The 18653-nt window shown below is 52.1% G+C and overlaps 1 protein-coding gene across 1 annotated transcript in view; it reads left to right on the forward strand.

Moving 5' to 3' along the window:
- SP6 (Sp6 transcription factor) overlaps nt 1-18653 on the forward strand; it is a 42231-nt gene that overhangs the window by 828 nt on the left and 22750 nt on the right. The window lies entirely within an intron of this gene.

Consider the following 18653-nt stretch of genomic DNA (forward strand, 5'->3'; position numbering starts at 1 on the left):
TGCCGCCTCTCTTAATCCTGTTGTGTACTTCTGGGACACTCCTAGAATATGCATTCTAACCAGTACCTCGAGTGGACAGAGTTGGTGTCTGCCCCCACTTCCCTGTTTGAAAGAGGTGCTGTGAGTAAAGCATGTGGCAGGTGCTACCCGTATTGGTTTATCTTTCTCTCCCAGGTCTTTCCTGTAGACGCATAACTTGGGAAGTCTACCTGACATTAGTGAGAAGGAATCCACTCTGGCTCCAGACCAGCCTGGGCTCGAAACTTACACATCCCACTTGCAGAGAGGCAGGTACCGAAACCGAGCCTGTGTCCTCATCTATGAAACGAGGCTAATCACACCTACACCTTAGAACAGTGGCTTTCCTTTCTTCTTTTTTTTTTTTAAACCATAACCCACAGTGAGAAATACATTTGCATCCGGCCCAGTACACTTACACTCTTATGAGTGTATAACAGTTTCTGAAAACAATACTTACCCTTACTACCTATGATGCACAGATATTTTCTATCCTACCCTAATCTTTCTCTCTTTTTTTCTCTTTCTTTTTTCTGTCCTTTTCTTTCATTCCTGGCAGTTTGAAAAACACTGTCATAAAGGGTTCGTGTGATAAAAATTATATAAAATACTGAGCAGAATGCCCAATGCACAGTAATTGCTGAATAAATGTTAATAGTCTCTTCCAGTCTACGCCTCTCAGCCTTAGCCTTTGAAAAATAAGACTTTAGAAAGATACCACTCTTCTAGTTAAGATCCTTCATTAGTTCCCTATGCCTTTCTGGGTAAAAAGTCCAAACTCCTTTTTAGGTAAACAAGGTCCTTCACACTCTTTATTTGTGTATCTTTCATGCTTTATCTCCCTCCTCCACCCCATTCCCTTCCTATAAATCCTCTCCTTTTGCCTCAAGGAAGGATTTCACAGTTCCTGAACACTTATGCTTCCCTCTACTATTTTCCTTCCTACCTAATCTTTCTGTTGGTAAACTCCTCTGCATCCTTCAAGACCCTACTCAAAGTCTGAACACCAAACTCCTACCCAGCCATAGTTTTTTCCTTCTCTGGACTGTTCTTGGAACATGCAAAGGGCTTCACTCACTGCGTAAGTGTGAATGAATTACACAGTTATTTTTACTTCTGATTCCCTGCTAGACCAAGCTGCAGTGGAAGGATTGGGGTGAGGCGAGTACACAGAGGACTGGCAGGAAATGTATGCTGAGTTAAAGAATGAACATTTGCATACAATTACATCTACATATGACTTGTTTATATAGACCATACATTCTGTTCCCAGGCCATTTTTCAAGTTAAGATTGCTTCACTGTCAAGCTAAGAACTCCACCCAGGTTCAGTGACTCAGGGATTTGGGGGGGAGGTGGGGTTGAATATCCTGCTGGGCCACTGCCAAACCTCTTGTGGTACAAAAGCTGGGGGCAGCTGTGCTTCTCTCACCCTAGGCGCCCAATCATGAAGTCAGCAAAAGTGTGTGGTGGTGGGGGGAAGTGTGCATATGTGTAGGTGGGAAGACAGGGTGCAAAAACTTAGAATTTAGCAGCAGTTTTGAGTTAACTTGAATGTTTCTTCCCTCTTGAAGGCCGCCATTTTCTTGTGGTTTTTTTTTTTCTTCTTTATTTCTAGCCTATATAGCTCCACTCTTACTACAGTCACAACCAAGAAAGAGGGCACTTTCTAAGGGGAGGACCACCTTATACTTTTGTCAGGACCGTTGGAGTCTTTGAGCCTCATGTACAACTCCCCAAAATCACGTCACAACTTCCATTCCCACATATTGCTTCTTTCAAGATGACCCCATCTTCAACAGAGAGAAAGGAGGCCAGGCAGCAGCCTCTAAATGCTCGCTTTCTCCTGATTGCACTTTAGACTCAACAAATAGCTTTTAATAAATTCTGCAGTCTGAATCCCATCCCAGGCCAAGGAAATCAGAATCTCTAGGATTGGGACCCTGATGACAGCATTCAGAAGTTCCTCAGGTGATTCCAGAGGGCAGCCAAATGTTGAGAACCACTCCTTAGCCCAAGATATCTTCCCACTGGGGGTGCCCTAGTAAAAAACACTATGAACAGACTGTATCCTCCACGCCCACCCACTCCTGTCCCTCCCCTTTCTGAATTTCTCCCCTTCCCCACCCTACCTGCCTCTGTCTGCAGAGCCAGAGCTGACAGGTGGTTCCTGCTGTGTCTCAACATCAGTCGGTCAGATCTCTCTTCCCTAGTGCATCTGGAGCAGGTTCTCAGTGATGTTCTCCCTCTCGTTTCCAACTCTTTTCAGCCTCTTCCTGCTCTAAGTTGTCACTTTCTCTCCTTTTCTAATTTACAAAGCTACCCATTCTCCACCCTTAAGAGCCCCATGTTTCTCTTGTCCACTACTGCACCTTTCATGCCCAGCACATTGCTCGATATATAGTGGGAGCACAGTAGATGTTTGTTGATTGACTTACTGACTGTATCCTCCTAACACTTTTCATGGATTTATGCCCTTCTGTTCCAGACCCAGCTTCCTCCAGCTCCGTTTCACTTTTCCTTCTTGTCTGCTTTTTAACCCCTTTTCTTCTTCATTTCCCCATACTTTTCCTGCTTCCTGACATCCTCTTGTCCTTCTCTTCTGCATATGGCTGCCCCCATCTAATTCATTAGTACCAAAGAGTGAATGTCTATCCCCAAGGATGCTGAGGGCACCAGAGGGAGAGATGAATGGATGCAGAACCACAGTCTCTGCCCTTAAAAAACTCCAAATTCCTCTGAGGCCTCCTATAAAAGAAACCACGTGTTCCAGCTGGTGCTGGATGTCCAGAAACTAAAAGAATATCAATGTCCCGGCCCTTGACTATCTGTTGGTCCTCACTCATAGCTACAACCCAAGCTTTAATCTTTATTTTTGAAGAGTGACAACCAACTCAGCCTTCTAAAGGCTGCTCATTCTGCCTTAAGGAGTTTCCCAGTAGCCTTTGCTTCTCTCCTTTACCTCCTCTGGTTTTCTACATTCTCCTCTCCACCTACAGAGAAATCAAGGTTGCAGACTTTTCAAACCATTCCTGGCATTCACATGCCCAGAGAGAGATTTGATGGGACAAACACCTAATTTAAATAAATCATGGCTACTTTTTTCCTCCCAGGTCCATCTATGATTTCAGTTATCCAGGTTTCCTCAGTCTTCTGTGAGCATGAAAAATGGACAGAGGCTGTAAAATGCATCTCCCTGTTATACTTGGGCAGCTACCCAACGCCACACCCCAGATGCACACACATAGCCACCCCTCTTTCTCCACTGCCCAGAGAGGCCCCTCCAGACCCACACACCCTGACTCATCAACTCCCTCTACCCACTGGTTCTCCTGCCCAGACCGGTGGCTGTCCAACTGCCATGGAATCTTTCAGCAAAAACATTCCACCCATCCTCCCCACAGGGTTCTTCCTTCTTCTCTGGTTCTTCTTACTCTCAGTCCCCTGAGCATGAGGTCTGTGGAGCTAAGGAAGAAAGGGCAGCCCCCACCCCTAACCTAAGGGGGAAGGAGCCGTTCAGGGTGGAAAGCACTGGTGCCTCCTCGGTGTTTGTGTATCACCACCAGGGGGAGCCCAAGGCATTTCCAAAAGCCGGTGTGGGTTTTGTTTCTGTTTTTGGAAGTATAATTAAAATATAACATTGTATTAGTTTCAGTGTACAGCATAATGATTTGATATTTGTATATATTGCAAAATGATCATCACAACAGGTCTAGTTGCCATCTGTCACCATACAAAATTATCTTTTTTTTCTTGTGATGAGAACCTTCAAGATCCATTCTCCCAGCAACTCTCAAATATGCAATACATCAATAAATACATAGGGGTTTTTGACCTTACAGGAAGGAAAGGCAGGCATAGAAATTCCACTTAACAAGCATGCATTGAGTGCCTACTGTTTGCCAGGTCTAGCCTTTACAAAGACTCCTCGTAAGGAGCCATTCGCCTCTTCAAGGAATCATTTCCTACCTAACCAGCTCATTTTACTGATTCTGGTAACAACATACTCTCTCCACTTCAGCCTCTCCCTTGCACTCAGCCCTTTCCACCCCTCCTGACCCCTACAGCCACAGCTCCATGTCTGCTTCTCTGAGTCCACGCTTCCCACAGCAATCTGGAAACGTCCCTGGGGAGAAAGGGGGGTTGTGAATTTCCCTGAGCAGGCACTGTCTCCCTCTCTCTTCTGGGGCCCTGACCCCCTTCTGTCTAAGCCCCATGTCTGTTGCCATCACAAGTTTCCTGAGGGTTCCCCAGACTCCTTGAGTGTGGAGGGTGTGCATATAGTGAGGCCACTGGCTGGAATGCTGGGCTCAGGAGCCTAACTTCTTCCCCTGGAAGCGCCAACCCAGCTGGCAGAGACTCAGGAAGTGGGTGATGGTGGCGATAACGATAATAATAATAATATTAATAATAACATTGGGGCTCACAAAACAGCTGTGAAATACCCTATAATGATTCCTTATATTTATAGATCTCCTTCTCTTCCTAGACACTTCAGAGCCATTGCCCAATTAACCCTCCCAGCTTCGCTAGGAGGGACAATTAACCCCATATTTTATGGCCTGGGGAAACCCAAGAAGGTGATCAAGTTGGCTAAGGTCACACGGAATATTAGTGACAGCAGAATGTAGAGTAGCATTCTCCCCTTCCTGTCCTCTCTGTCCAGACCCACCCACCTAGGTGTGTGTACCACGGACATACACACACTCGCGCACACACGTACATGCTCCCTGCCCATCCCAAATCTACCTTGCCAGGGACCTCAACATCTGGGAGAAGCTAGAACTGTGGTAAAGGATGGTTGCCTGGTGTTACCGGGAGGGACCTCCCAGTTATCCCTGAGGAAGCCTTCTCAGGGTCAGCCAAAACTCCGGGGAAGTCTCTCTCTGTTCTGTTGGACACTCATGTCGGGCACTGTGCCAGTCAGGACTAAGCCTCTCCTGACTTCAGGACTCATGAGGAAAGAAATGTGGGGTGTCTGGGGCCCTCATACTCTACGTCCCCCACTGATAGTGCCAGACCCATGTTCATTCTGACAACCAGTGTGAAGAACCCTATTAGCAATATGATTCCTAGCAGGAAAAGAGGTGGGGCAGCCCTGGTGAGGAAGGAGAGGGCCTCCCAGAGCGAGAATGGCAATTGTTTGGCCTACACAAGAAGACACTGAGGACAGGAGCAGGGGGACGAGGGGAGAGATGGTGCCGGGGCATAGGACTCAATCTCAGCTTCCGGTCTTCACTGGGAAAGTATAACAAAAACAAGGAGCAGCTTTTTTCTAGTCTACACTCAGGTATGGAAAGGGGGAATGTGCTTTTGTTTACAGCAGGAGGGAGCAAAGTTATCTAATCTAAGAGCTTCCTGCTTATACAAAGTAATGCCCTGGAGCAGGTGACAGCCCAGGCCTGCGAGGTAAAGGTGGGATGACATTTAGCTAATGTAGACTCCTCTTCCAATTGGCTGGGACACTGGGATTGCAAGAGTTACACTTGGGTGGGTCCTTGTTTGGAGAGAACAGCAGTAGAAACCAACTTATGGCAGCCTTAACTAGATTCTTCAAGTCACTGATCTTTCTTGACTGGCCCCCACCCCCAGCTCCACTCCTGACTCTTCTCAAGCCTCTGAACCCCTGACCCCTGAAGCCAGGGCCTGGGACTGTCCCTCCCCCAGCTCCTGGTTTCCCTGGCTGAAACTCCCAGGCTCCACATTGCTGAGATTTTACTAGGGCTCCCAGCTGGGTCCCACCTTTGATCTGGCTTCAAAAAATAAAAAGCAGTACCAGGAGAGTAATTTTCCCCGACCTGCTGGGGAGGAAAGCAGGCTGGAGGCAGGTCCTGACCAGCCCGGCCCACTCTTCCTTGAGCCTGCAGTCTGAAGCTGGTGACAGGAAGGTTGGGGGCCAAGGAAGCAAAACCATTTTTCCTCTCCGGCTTCCTCCCCTCCCTGCTAGAGCACTGACCTCAAGTTAGTCTTCCATCCCTACCTGTCAATCAGCAGGAGAAAGGATGAAAGGACAGACAGAACAGCCGCTCCCCTGACCAACTTCCCCAATACTGGGCTCCTCGCCCCAACCTCTTGCCTATTAGGCTGGATTAGAGCAGTGCCCTGCTTGGAAGGGCAGTGTCGCAGTCCCCTTCCCCACTGTGCCCCGGCCTGTTCCTGAGGAGTCCTGACCGACCACTCAGGGTGGGGCCTGGCAATGGGCAAGTCTGTGCCCACCTGGCTGGGCACCAGAGACATTACTCAGTTGGCTGTCTCAGTGCCAGCTCTGGTCTTGGGAGGCTGGACTAAGGGGTGGGGAGGAGAAAGTCAGGCTGGAGAGAGGGTGGGTCAGCCTTTTATGGTGCTTCCTCCCTATCCCTCTCCCTACGGTGCTACAAGGCCCTGGCCCAGGATTTCCATCTTCCGGCAGCAGCCCCGCCCCCCTCCCAGTTCAAAGGCTCTGGCTCCTCACCTGTCCCAGATGCTTACCGGCCCTTTTAAGTGGTTAGCAGTACACCCCTCCCCCACCCAGCTGAGGATCAGGGCTTCTCCATGCTGGTGTAGGGGACCTGGGGTGCAGAGTCCAGAGTCTGGGAGGAGGCAGAAACACACCCTTAAACCAGCTGAGCTGCCCCCAGAGATGTCAAGCCCGAGACATTGGCCACTAGATAATCCTTCCACGGGTGGGGAAGGAGCCAGGGGTCCTGCCCAAGGGAAAACTGGCAGCTGGTTTGGTGGGCAAGAGCTGAGGCTCCTGAGATTCCCAGCTTAGCCTTTTGGTTCATTGGCTGAAATGAGAGATGGCCACCAAGCACAGAGACTTACTGTGTTTCTGCAGCCTTATTGTGCCATCTTTGTCTCCCTTCAGGTAAGACTCCTACCCTACATACACACTCTGAAAGTACTCCCTCAATATTGAAACTCTTCCAGAACTGGCCAGAACCCACCCACACTCCTGTTCCCACTCCCAGGCCACTGTTGCTCTTTCCTTGTCTGGGAAAACGGACCACAGGAGCAGAGCCCCACTGTCTCCAGAAGAGAACTTCTGGAGGTTTCCTCCCTCGACTCCCCCTATCTTGCCCCAGGCACTTCTCTCTGACCTGGGGGCAGAGAGGAGAATGGGGGGGGGGGAGTTGGGAGTCACCTAGTTTCCAAGTGGGGCTGGATCCCCACAGAGATAACCATCTTTCTGGCAGCTCCAACCTGTTCTATTGGTGAGTAAATTTTTTTTCCTAGAGGAGAAAGGTGAAGGCCTTGGTGGGGAGTTATTCTGGCTCTGAAGTGTCCTTGCAGCTCCCCAGGCCCCTTCCAGGCCTTGTGCAAGAGCTATAAATCTCTAACCACCCGCAGGCCTGGGGGGGCTGCTGCCTGACTTTCATGTCGGGAGGTTTTATGCGTTTGCTCCTCTGTCAGGCTCCACAGCTCCTGCCTGGGGCCCCTCCCCAGCCTGTAAAAATCCAGTCCCATAAATCTCGGCGGCCCCCCTAAGGGCCAAGCAGCGTTCCTCCCACTCCACCTCCCACCCATAAGCATCTCTCCCCCCAAGAAACAGCAGATAGCAGAGCAGTAGCAGAGAACAGAAGCAAAAGGATTTCTGAGAAGGGCCGCAGTTGGGTGGGGGTTTTCTGGGGCCTGCCTCGCCCTTATTCCTCTGCCATCAGCCACTGCCTGGCTATGTTTGGACCCTGTAACTGAAAGTTCTGCTGCAGCAGCTTCCAGTGCTGGAGGGGTTTCTGGGGGGTCTCTGGTTGGGAGGCCCTTGGCCTCCATGGCCTGCCAGCATCCACCTGAGCCTCCTGAGACAGGTGGCTGTCTGTCTGCCAAGCCCCCAGGTGCAATCAGGAGTGGCAGGCAGCCCAGTGACTATGCTGCTTTCCTGGATGAAAATGGGGAGCCTGAGGAATGGGAATGGGGGAAATAGTGGCTGAAACCTGGAGGGGTCATGGATCACTTTTAGGGTCCAGTGGATTCAGTGGTAAAACACAGTTCTTAACTTCCCGATCTGATAGGGGAGATTGGACTCACCCTGGACCAGGCCAGAGAGAAGGGGGTCAGCTTGCAGGCCCTGAGGTGAGTCTCAGGGCTGGGGCAGGAGGAGGAGGTTTGGGCTTATGTCTGGGAACCTCTGGATGGAGAAGGGAGCACAGGACTGGTTCAGGAAAGAGGACAAGGTGAGAGCAGCAGAGGACAGGGCGTCTCCGGTGGAGGGAACAGTCTGTTCGAAGTTTCCCAGGGGGGAGAGGATGCAGGCGAGGCGGGGGAAATGAGCAGGTTTGCCAGGAAGGAGAGAAGCTTGTGGTTGGCTCTGCCCTTCTGGAATCGAGGTGAAGCTGAAGGTTGGGAGAGGCAAGGTGGGCCGTGGGGGAGAGGGCTCCACCGTAGAATGGAACGCAGACTCACAGGCAGGAGAACTTCCCACTCCAGGGTTGGCTGACCCCCCTGGCTTTCGCTTCCAGAAGAGAGGACATCGGGAAACCCATGCTGTCTGTGAGGCAAGTCATCTCACCCACCCCTCCCCCATCCTGCCAGGTCCAGATTCAGCCAAACTTACATTCTATCTCCCCACTCTCACTGCCAGGCCAAGAGAGTGCTAGTGGCGACCATTTATTGAGCACTTACCACTTGCCAGGCACTGCTCTAAGCACTTTACATACACTTACCCCCACTTTACAGATGAGAAAGTTGAGGCACAGTGAGCGTAAGTAACTTGCCCAAAATCACCCAGCTGGATAATGGCACAGTCAGGATCCCAACCCAGGCAGGCTGGCTCTGGAGCCCAGTGTTCTTCACCTCTGCCCTCTACTGTGGAAGTAAGTGGTGCCATCGCTGAGGCCAGGGCCAAGAGCATACTCTGTACCAACTCCCGACTCCCACTGAGGCCAACAGGGGTATTGTCCTCTTTCCTCAGGAAAGGAGCACTGTGGCCTAACATTCTCATCCTCTCTGGGGGCTCTTTGCCTCCTGGGGATTACCCACCTCGGAAACAGCATCAGGAACTACCTGCTGACTCCTACTGGGTGCCCTGCTTCCGCTAGCGCCCAGCAGCCATCGGGAAACAGGGCAATACCAAAAGTGAAACTGACTCAGCTGGTTTCTTGCCCCCACCTAGGGAAATGGGAAGCAGGCTCAGCTGGACAACACCCAATTAGGCACTTTTTATTGCCCACACCGTCATAATCCTCAGAGCTTGGCCAGGATGAAGAGGAAGTGGGATAATATGGAATTCCAAGATGCCTTCAGAGTTCATCCCAGCCATCCCCCTACTTCCGGATGGGAGAGGCCAAATGCCATCCAGGAGAACTTTCCTCCAAGTGAGGCCACTGCCCTAGAATCGATAGGTCTTTGGGTCTCCCAAGTCTTTCAGCCTCAGAAAGGGGTTTCTCTAGTCCTTTGCTCCAGCAACTCAGGGAAGAGTTTGTTCGTTCCCAGGACAGGGTTGGCAGGGAGCTAGGGCACCAACACGGTTGTGGAGGCCTCTGGTTGGTATGCCCTGGGTGTTGGCTCAGGAGTCAGGGAATTACTGATTTTTCAAGTACAATCTGACTTCTCTCTCAGACCCATAGCTCCCAGAGGACACTGGTCTTGACTCCTCCATCAGACTGAACACTCCTTGAGAAGGTGTCTTCCCAAAAGAGGGCCATGACTCATTTGTCCCCTGTCCCTTCCCTCAGTGTCCCAGGGCAGAGCTTTGTCCACAGCTGCTGTCCATAGAACAGTGATTCTGGCTTTGACCCAAAAAGGGATGCATTCTGGTTAGGAAGTGCCACTGCAGCTTTTCAGAGTTTCCATTTCCTCATCTGTAAAATGGGGTAATATGGTAATAGAACCCACCTCAGGGATTGTTGTGAAGATTAAATAAAGTCTGGCCCACAGTAAGGGCTCAGTGAGAGCTCTTATTAGCTTTTTGGGCAACTGGCAAAAGGGAAGAGACTCCTTCCTGGGCAGCAGCTTTCTGCCCATCAGAAATCAGGATGGGACTCCAATATCCCAGGCCTAGCCGGATAACCCTCAGAATGGGAGTGGCGGAGGACAGCTGGCCTGGTGGCTCTGTGCGGGTCTCTGGCTGGACCGATCAAGTCCGTCATCTCCAGGAGGGAGCAAGGAGAGCTGTGATCCGCATGGGCCACCTCAGAGGCCTGGAGCAGAGAGTACAGCAATGAAGATGTTTATCAAGTTAGGACCCAGCAGAGTGGAGAGAAAGGGCTGTGAGTTTCATTGCTTCAAAGACCAGGAAGGAATATAGTGGCTTCTTCACCAGGGTGGCAGTGGTCTCAAACCCAACAGAGATGTATGGAGGGTTGGGCACGGGCAGGGGGCTAGACACAACGACCTCTCCCAGATCCGGGATTTTCCAAAATCTCCTGAAGGAGGGAGGCAGACAGAAGGAGGTGAAAACACACGGAAGCAGAGCACACATCCACCTCTTCTGTCATGGTTAGAGACATACCCCTGAGTTCAGAGTGGTCCACAAGCTGCTTCACATATCCACACTGCCTCTCCTGGGCGAGGGGGGGTGTTGGGGGGGGGCGGTTCAGGCTTGGCAGCTGCTTTGAGAAAGAAGAGGCACTGCCTCCCCAGCGGGTTCTGCCCTGAATAAGGACCCTGGGTGGGGCTGAACACATTGACACTTGGCCTGGAGCCAGGGCGCTCAGGTGGGTGGGGCAGGCAAGGCCGGGAGGCCGAGGGAGCACCGTGACATTACAAAAGAGATGGGACAGACCTCACTGCCTTCTGTCTTGGGCGGCCAAGGAAGAAGCAAGCTGGAATGGGAGGTGGGGTGGAAGGAGGGGCTCTGACGCTCTTGGGAAGATCTTGAAGGAAAATGCTCTCTCTTCTCCCTTCTTTTCAGTTTCAACTTAAAAGTTGCTTCCACTGGGAAGCCTCTCCATATGCTCCCATCACTCCCTGAGCTTAGCTTTGGATTTGTTTACAGAGGTGGAGAAATGAATGTGCCTCCCCTACTCCCCGCTTCCCCTCTCCTTTGCTGTTGGCTACTCTTGTCAGTGCTTAGGGTCCTGTGCCCAAGCTGGGAGCAGGTCCAGATGGAGACCCTTTCAGGAAGCCCTTGGTCAGATAGGAGAGACACAGTTCTTGACCACAGAGATTTCCCAGTCTGATGGGGAAGACAGAATTCATTCCTGATTCATCATCAGAGTCCAGAAACAAGGACAGATAGCAAATGAGTGGAATTCTTGAGGTGGTGCTAGAAGAAAGGGAAAAACATCTAGGGACAGGGCTGAGTGCAATCATTGGGGAAAGCTTCCTAGAGGAGAATGTGAAATAGATTTTTTTTTTTTTGAAATAGATTTAAGGAGAGAGGCCAGTAAATGCCATTTATCCTTAAGCTATGCCCATTTATCCCAAGAAGAAACTGCCTGAGATAGTAAATCTGAGCCAGGAGTCCAAATCCCCCCCTTTCCTCAGGCTTCGGGAGAGCTCTACAATAAGGTGCAGAAGGAGGAGAAGTCAGGGAGAGTTGGAAGATAGGCAGGGAGGGGGGAGTGGGAGGGGGAGCTTGTCATTTTGGTAAAGTTCCTCCCTGGCCTATGGATGACCCAAAATCACTTAAATGAAAAGGGGAGAGAGGCCAGTTGAACAGGTCCCGGTGGTGGTGGTGGTGGTGGCCGGTGTAGCCACAGTGAGTCAGGGAGCCGGCGTCTGATCCTAGGAGCCAAATCTCTGAATCTCTGAGGACTTAAAGGCTCCTTGTGTTTGGCCACCTCCAGGTAGGGCTCTGCCCCCTCCCTCTGAACCTCCTCCTCCTGCCCTTTTGCTGCTCTCTGACCTCCAACCCCAGGGCCTGAAAGACCCATTTTCCCTGGAAGGCTGAGTTACCTCTCCCCCTACCCAGGTTTGGGGTGGACCTGGACAAAAATGGCAGGATGAAGGGACTGTGCAGCTGGGCACAGGGCAGGGGGGGCAGAGAAATCCAGGCTGTCCAGCTGCTGGGAGGTCTGGCCACTGCTGGCCCCCACGCCATTAGCCACAGTGGAATTTAACACTTTGTGAGAGTCTGCCAGGAGTAGGTATGTTTAGTGTGGGGGGGTGGGGAGAAGGCGAAGGTGGAAAGGAGGAGGAATTAACATGGGTCCTCAGAGCCCCCTTTATGTGGGTGCTAATTGCCATTTAATGGAGTTCGTCAGAAGGAAACTCTGCAGGGGACAGGACCCTTCAGCTCTGGGTCTGACCCTGGAGGGGCATCAGGGAATCAATCCTCATCAGCTTCTGCAACAGGCCCATGCCCGGCCAGTCCAAGTCATGGACTTCCAAGTCAAGACACTGGAACTGTCCAACCTCTCAGTAGGACGGACCTAAAGGACCTAGGCTCTCCTCCTGTCCCCAAACACATCCATGGGGGTGGGTCTCCTTGGCAGAGCCAAAGCTTCTGATAGCCTTTGACATTCAAGACAAGGTGGGACATGGGGAGAGGGGCGTGGAGTAGGATGTGTGGTGCCCATTTTGTTGAAGAGGAATGGAGGGGGTGTCTCTTGAGCCCCTGGACACTCTCTCTGAGCCCACAAACACTGGCACCACAGGCCTGTGCCTGACTGACTGGGGAGGCTCAGAGCCTGGCTGAGCCCCAGTCTTAGGAGGGAGGGAAGACAGTGGCGGTGGCGAGGGGGTGGGATGTCTCTTCCGCCTGGTAGATTAGTGACTCTGAGACAGGAGAGGGCCTGTCACCAGGCCCATAAATAAAGCAGCTGAGTCTCTCCCTCCATCTGTGTTTATCTGTCTGGCCTCCCGTTTCCGGGAGAGGAGATGTCTCAGCAACCCCCAGCATCAAACGCCAGGCGCTGGGAGGGAGGCGGGGCAGCCTCCCTCTGTTGGCCTCCGCTCTCAACCTCTATTTCTGCTTCCTCAAATCTCTTCCTCTCAGTCCCTCTCTCCTCAGCCGGGTCACTGATTCCAGGAGATACTCCTGGGCCAGCGGGGAGGGGCAGGGAGTGTAGGGAGTGTGGCCTGGTATCTGTCAAACCGCTCTGCCATCTCTTCCTATTGGTGCTCACCCTTCATGGACTCCAGAGAAGGTGCCCTGGGTCCCGAGGGAAGTGAAGGGTAGGGATCCACAGGGTGCTCGGAAGCCTGAGCATCTGCTGGAGCAAAGAGTGGCACCACGAGAAGGACTATCAGGCAGACAGCCAGCCTGGTGGAGCCCCATCTTCTCCCAGGATGTGGCCCTGGGGAGCAGACCCTGCCTCTCCTCTCCTACCCCAGCTGACTCTTTCTCACAGCACCCTCCTCCTCTCTCTTTGCTTCTCTGGGGCCCTGAAACTCTCAGCTTGTTATAGCGTGGTCCCCAGACCACTTACATGGCCATCACTGGGAAAGGGAAGGGGGAACGATTGTCTGGGCCCCGTAGACTTACTGAGTCAAGAGGGGCTGGGGCCTTTTCATTTCAATGAGCATCCCAAGTGATGCTGGTGTAATTCAAGCTAGAGACCACCCCCTGTGCTGTATGAGGGCAGGCTCTCGTCCCCGCCACATCCTCAAGGCCTGGAACGTATTAGGTTGGTGCAAAAGTAATTGCGGTTTAAAAGGTTAAAAACAATTGCAAAAACCGCAATTACTTTTGTACCAACCTAATGGTAAGTGTTCAATAAACATCTGTTGATTGAATGCATTTCTCGACAGTGAATGCCCCTCCTTTCTCCCCAGGCCTTCGTCCCTGGCCTCTCCAACAACCCCAATCTATGGAGAGGGAGAGGCTCAAGTTCTTGCTTTCTGCTGAGGCGGCAATGCCAGAATATCTCAGCCAGACCCCCGCACTATCACATGTCTTTAAACAGAAGGCATCTGCATACGTCACTGGCACTCACAGAAACACTCTAATGGTAGGGATTTTAGGTACCAGGGCAGGTTGGTGGGCGGCTCTCCCTGGGGCAGGTGAGGCCCCTCAGCTCTGCTCTGATTACACAGGAGGAACCACCTCTGCCATCCATCCACAAGGAGCTGTGGTGGGGTGCAAGGCAAGGAATGGCAGGAGCCTGGGAAGGGGGAATCATAGAGAAGGGAAATTATCAAAACTGCGTGAAAGAGCCACAGCTGGATGAGGTCTAAGGAAGAGAAGAGCACATTTGTTGCACAACTCAAGTCAGTGGCCCCTGGAATTTTCCAAAGGACCAGGCATCCCAGCCAGGAATGCATGAAATCAGTCACTTTTCCTCTCAAAGCCTTAGTTTTCCTGAATGTCAAATTACCACCTCTGGAAAGAGAACAGAGGCTCGTGCACGCACATGTGGAGTCCTGTCCTTGTGTCAGGGCCATCCAGTCTCACTGCCTCTGCATCTGGTTTGCATTGTATTTGCATTAATTTGCTTGGGCAGGACCAATAAATGTAGTATGCAAATTAATAGAAAGTGGTGGGTTCCAAGGTAAGGAGTCTCCCTGAGATGAAGACAAAGAAGATGTGGAGGAGGGAAGCACAGGAAGGTGCCTTGCAGCTATAATGGGACCCCCAGGCCTACTCTGACAACCTTTCCAGCTCCAAGCAGAGTGGCCAGTCTCGGACTTTAGGAGCCCTGGCATTGCAGGCCCCAGAAAGCTTTGGAGAGGCGGGAGCAAGCAACCCACGTGTTCTGGGGCTGGTGAGGGCAGCCCTGATGGAGGAGGGCCGCCAAGCAGGGGTCCCAGGGTCACATGAGCAGCAGGGACCTTGGGAGCCAGACCCAGGAATGCAGGTGGCAAATACTTGCCCTGAGGCCCTAGACAGGAGTGAGGGAGGCTGGAGGCTTGGAAAGGAGGAGTAGGAAGAAGAGGAAGATGCCAGGACAGAGTTTCCTGAGGAAGGAAGAGGCAGAATCACTCCTGGGCAGGAAAGGGAGACAGCAAAAGCTGCCACCTTGGCTGTGGCTGCGGGTTGAAGGGGAAGCTGAGAAATCGGCCAGTGAAGACTGGAGAGGCTGGCTGTCCAGGACTCTTCCCCCTGTAGAATGACTCCTGCTGAACCCAGGCTTGGACTAGGTCAAGGAGACAGAGTCCTCAATCTTAGAGGGAAGTCCTGATCTGATGGTGGAGTCAGTCCCACCCTGATGGAGGCTCTCTCTCTGTCCTAAGGACACAGCCCAAGTCCTTGGGAAGCCCTGGTCTAACGGAGGAGACAGCCCTGAGTGGGGGTGTGGAGGCACAAAGGGATACTATACACATTCTCAAAATGACTTAGGAGCTCTTTCAGCAACATATAAGCAAGGGAACAAATTGAGCCTTTCACAGATGGAAGGACCCCAACATAAAGTAGCAATCAGCTGAGTAGGGTTAATCAAGGGAGGCTTCCTGCAGTGGATTTTGAGTGGTTTTGAAGATGGAAAAAGACGGGGGTTAGGGGTTCATCCTCCATTCGCTTGGAGCAGGGAAGGGTGAGAGCTAGTGAGGGTGAAGAGGGGGACAGTTGGCTCAAAGGCTCTGGACAGCAACTCTGATGGCCTGGTGTAAGGGGAGGACTCCAGGTCTAAAAGAGTCTTTTTCTCAGAGATGGTCTTTTGACATTCAGCGAAGCTGAGGCTTAGAGAGGAGGGACTTGATCAAGATTAGGGGCCAAGCTGAGACCAGAGACCAGATTTTAGGGTTCTTAGTCCTGTATTCTTTCCCCTCCCCCGGCTGGCATGCTGACAACCTAGGGTTGTTGTCAGAAGGCTCCAGGAAGAGCCCTGCCATCCTCCAGGTGGGCTGTTAGAACAGGGGAAAGTACCTGAATTTCTTCAGGCCTCTTTTTCCCCGTCTGTACTTTGGGTTCTTTCATCTAAGAAGGGGAAAGTCCTTTGCAGGAAGGTCCCAAATGAATCCAAGTTCTTCGTAGGACTTGCTAACGGTTTTCCTGTAACAAACATGGATGAACGGAGCAGGAGAAGGAGGCCAACGGAGGCTGGGGTAACCCCAGCAGATCAGGCAAGTTCTAGTATCAAAAGGGTCAGAACTGTTGATTTTTGAGGGGAATAAAAGTCGACAAATTTGCATTTATTTGCATATCAATTGTGTGAATTCCAGGCCCGGCCACGCGCTCCGCGCTCTGGAATCTCCCTGGCTCCTGCTCCCTCCTCTGTGGTTTCCCCACCTGTCTGAGGGCGTCCTGGTGCCAGTTGTGTGGCCACAGCTGGGGAAGGGGCGTTCAGATGTTGGCCACTGGCTTCCCCAAGACCAACAAAAGGCCTTCAAGCCCACCCCAGGCCCTCATCGCCTCACTCCTGTGGGTACCCTGGACGCCGCCCCTGAGGCCGTGTGGCAGGCTCCGGGCTGGCTGAGGGCCTCCCACCGCTCTGCCTTCCCAAGCCGGGACCCCCTCTGAGGGGAACCCAGCGGGAGTCCCTCGGGCCCTCCCTCGCCCGCTGGGGCTGGTGAGAGTGGTCCGGGCACCCCCACCCTTCTGCCCTCAGCAGAGGCCGGGGCCTCAGCGGCAGTGGGCCGGCAAAGGGCTGTCCCCTCCCACTGGAGCCAAATAATTGCCTCCTGCTTTGTTGTGTGGTGTCTGGGGCCCGGGGCCTCTCATTTGTGGGGACGTGCTGTGGCGAGAGCCTCCCAGCGTAATTACCCTCCTCCCCATCGCCGCCGCCGCCGCTGAGCCTCCTGCGTCCGCTGGGCCTTACTCACCCCGCCGGCCTGCAGCTCCCCCCACGGCCCAGACGCAGGGAACTCCCCTCCCCGTCCCGAGCTGTCCTTTCCCGGCAAACAACCTCTGCCTCCCCCCTACTCCCTGGAGCCGGGTGAGGAGGAGCAGACACGGCCGGGTCCGTCGCTGGGACAGGGACCTGAAAGGCTATTTCTGGTCTGAATACATTCCCCCTCCCCCTCCGCCCCCCCACCCCACCCCCACCCCCGCCGCTCCTGACCCGGGGAACTGCACTCCGGACGGGACTCTGGGCACGTGCCTCTCATTGCGCAACATCTGGACAGGACAGGCACCTGTAGAGACTCGTTTCCAGTTAGGGCTGGAGCTACCTGCGACCCTGATACCTGAGAGAAAACACTCCCCTCAACCTTCTTCTTTTGTTTTTTTCCTTTTCCCATTTCTCAATCACAAGTTTACACATTTGTTGGAAAGGAAAGGAAGAAGAGAAAGAATGAGAGAGGGTGCTGCGTGCCTGAGACACACTCACCCACCAAGGAAGAAACAGAGAGACTCCAGCAAGGAAACAGACACAGAGGGGATACAGAGAAGGCTACACGGAGAGCCAGAGGCACAGAGACAAAGTGACAGAGAAATGGAGAGGTTTTCACTTCTCTTAAATGGAGACAAAAGAAGAAATAGAATGGACAAATATAATTAGAAAAGCAAGATATTTATTAAATCTTGGGTAACTCTTGGAGAATAGACCATGGAAGTTGAATGAAGGCTGGACTTGGAGACCGAGGGGGACAGTGAGAGACATTGGGATAAGCCAAGACTCTTAAATTATGAAGATATAGTCACATATCACAAAGTTTTGCACAGAGTAGGTATTCAATCAGTCATAACCGATGGCAGATGACCCCTCTCTTCTGAGACTAGAGTAATTGAAAATGTAAATGGCAGCAATAGGAACGTTGGAAGGACTTCTGGAGGAGGGACTTTCCAAGCATAAGAACCATTCATCATCCAACAAATACATACAGAGGTCCTACGATGTGCCAGACACTATTTGGGGTGTTTCTGATACAATTAGTGAACAAAAACAAAGATCCTTGGGAATACTTGAGAAAGTTATGGACTCTGCCTGCTGGAAGGAAAAGCCAGAAAAGTAAATTCCTCTTCTCAGTGTGTTTTAGGGATGCCACTTAAGCAAGATGTGCTCAGGGGGTGGTGGGATTTGCCAGAAAACTAGGGAAGGGGAGCTCTAGGCTCCCGGTTATAGAGACCATCACACCAATAGAGGCCAGGATGCCAGGGGTACCACCTATGAGCTTAGAGCAGGAAAGAGTGGATGTCTCCTGAGGTAACACAGCACAGGAAGAGTTTCAGGGTCTGGTATGGCTGTGGGTTCTGAGGTACCAAATAGGAAACCTAGACATTGAGGATCTCTTCCCAGCCAGATAGGAGATGTCAGGAGCAAGGCCATTCATTGTGTTATGCTTGCATGGGGAGATTCTTGCAGTGGAAACCCAGCAAGCTTAGGACCGTGTGAGGTGATCTCATTTCTCCCTCTGTCTCTAGAAAGGTCAGTCTTCAAAGAAATCTTCATTGCCCTCCTGCTTATTTTCGCACTATCTCCAAGGACTTCTAGCCACCCCAGCTATCAGGAAGCTGTCCCAAAGAGCCAGTACAAAGCCCCCTCCCGCAGTGGCAGTGGAGGAAAGCAGTGCCTCCTGCCCTTTTCCAGGGTGGAGGAAGGACAAAGAAGCAAAGATGTCATTTGATGAGGTGGAGAACAAAGGCTCCTCCACAAACACCTTTCCACCTCTCCCCAGCTACCTCTTTTAGGCCCTAAAGCAGAGGAGGGAGATGAAAGGGACAGAGCTGACCTTGGGGGGGAAGAGAAGGTGGGACCTGCCTGGGAAAGATTTCAGGAGCAGATAGAGAGGATGGGGAAGAGGAGAGCAGGGATTCTGGCAATCTCATTGGTTCCGATGGCACCAAAGCATCCACTGGTTTCAGCAAAGTAGAACCTACTCATGTGTATGTGTTGAGTATTGGGTGGTGATGGTAGGGAATGGGGTACAGGATCCTATACTGTGTTACTGCACAGCTTC

The sequence above is a fragment of the Rhinolophus ferrumequinum genome, chromosome 21 (assembly GCF_004115265.2).
Source record: "Rhinolophus ferrumequinum isolate MPI-CBG mRhiFer1 chromosome 21, mRhiFer1_v1.p, whole genome shotgun sequence".
NCBI lineage: Eukaryota > Metazoa > Chordata > Mammalia > Chiroptera > Rhinolophidae > Rhinolophus > Rhinolophus ferrumequinum.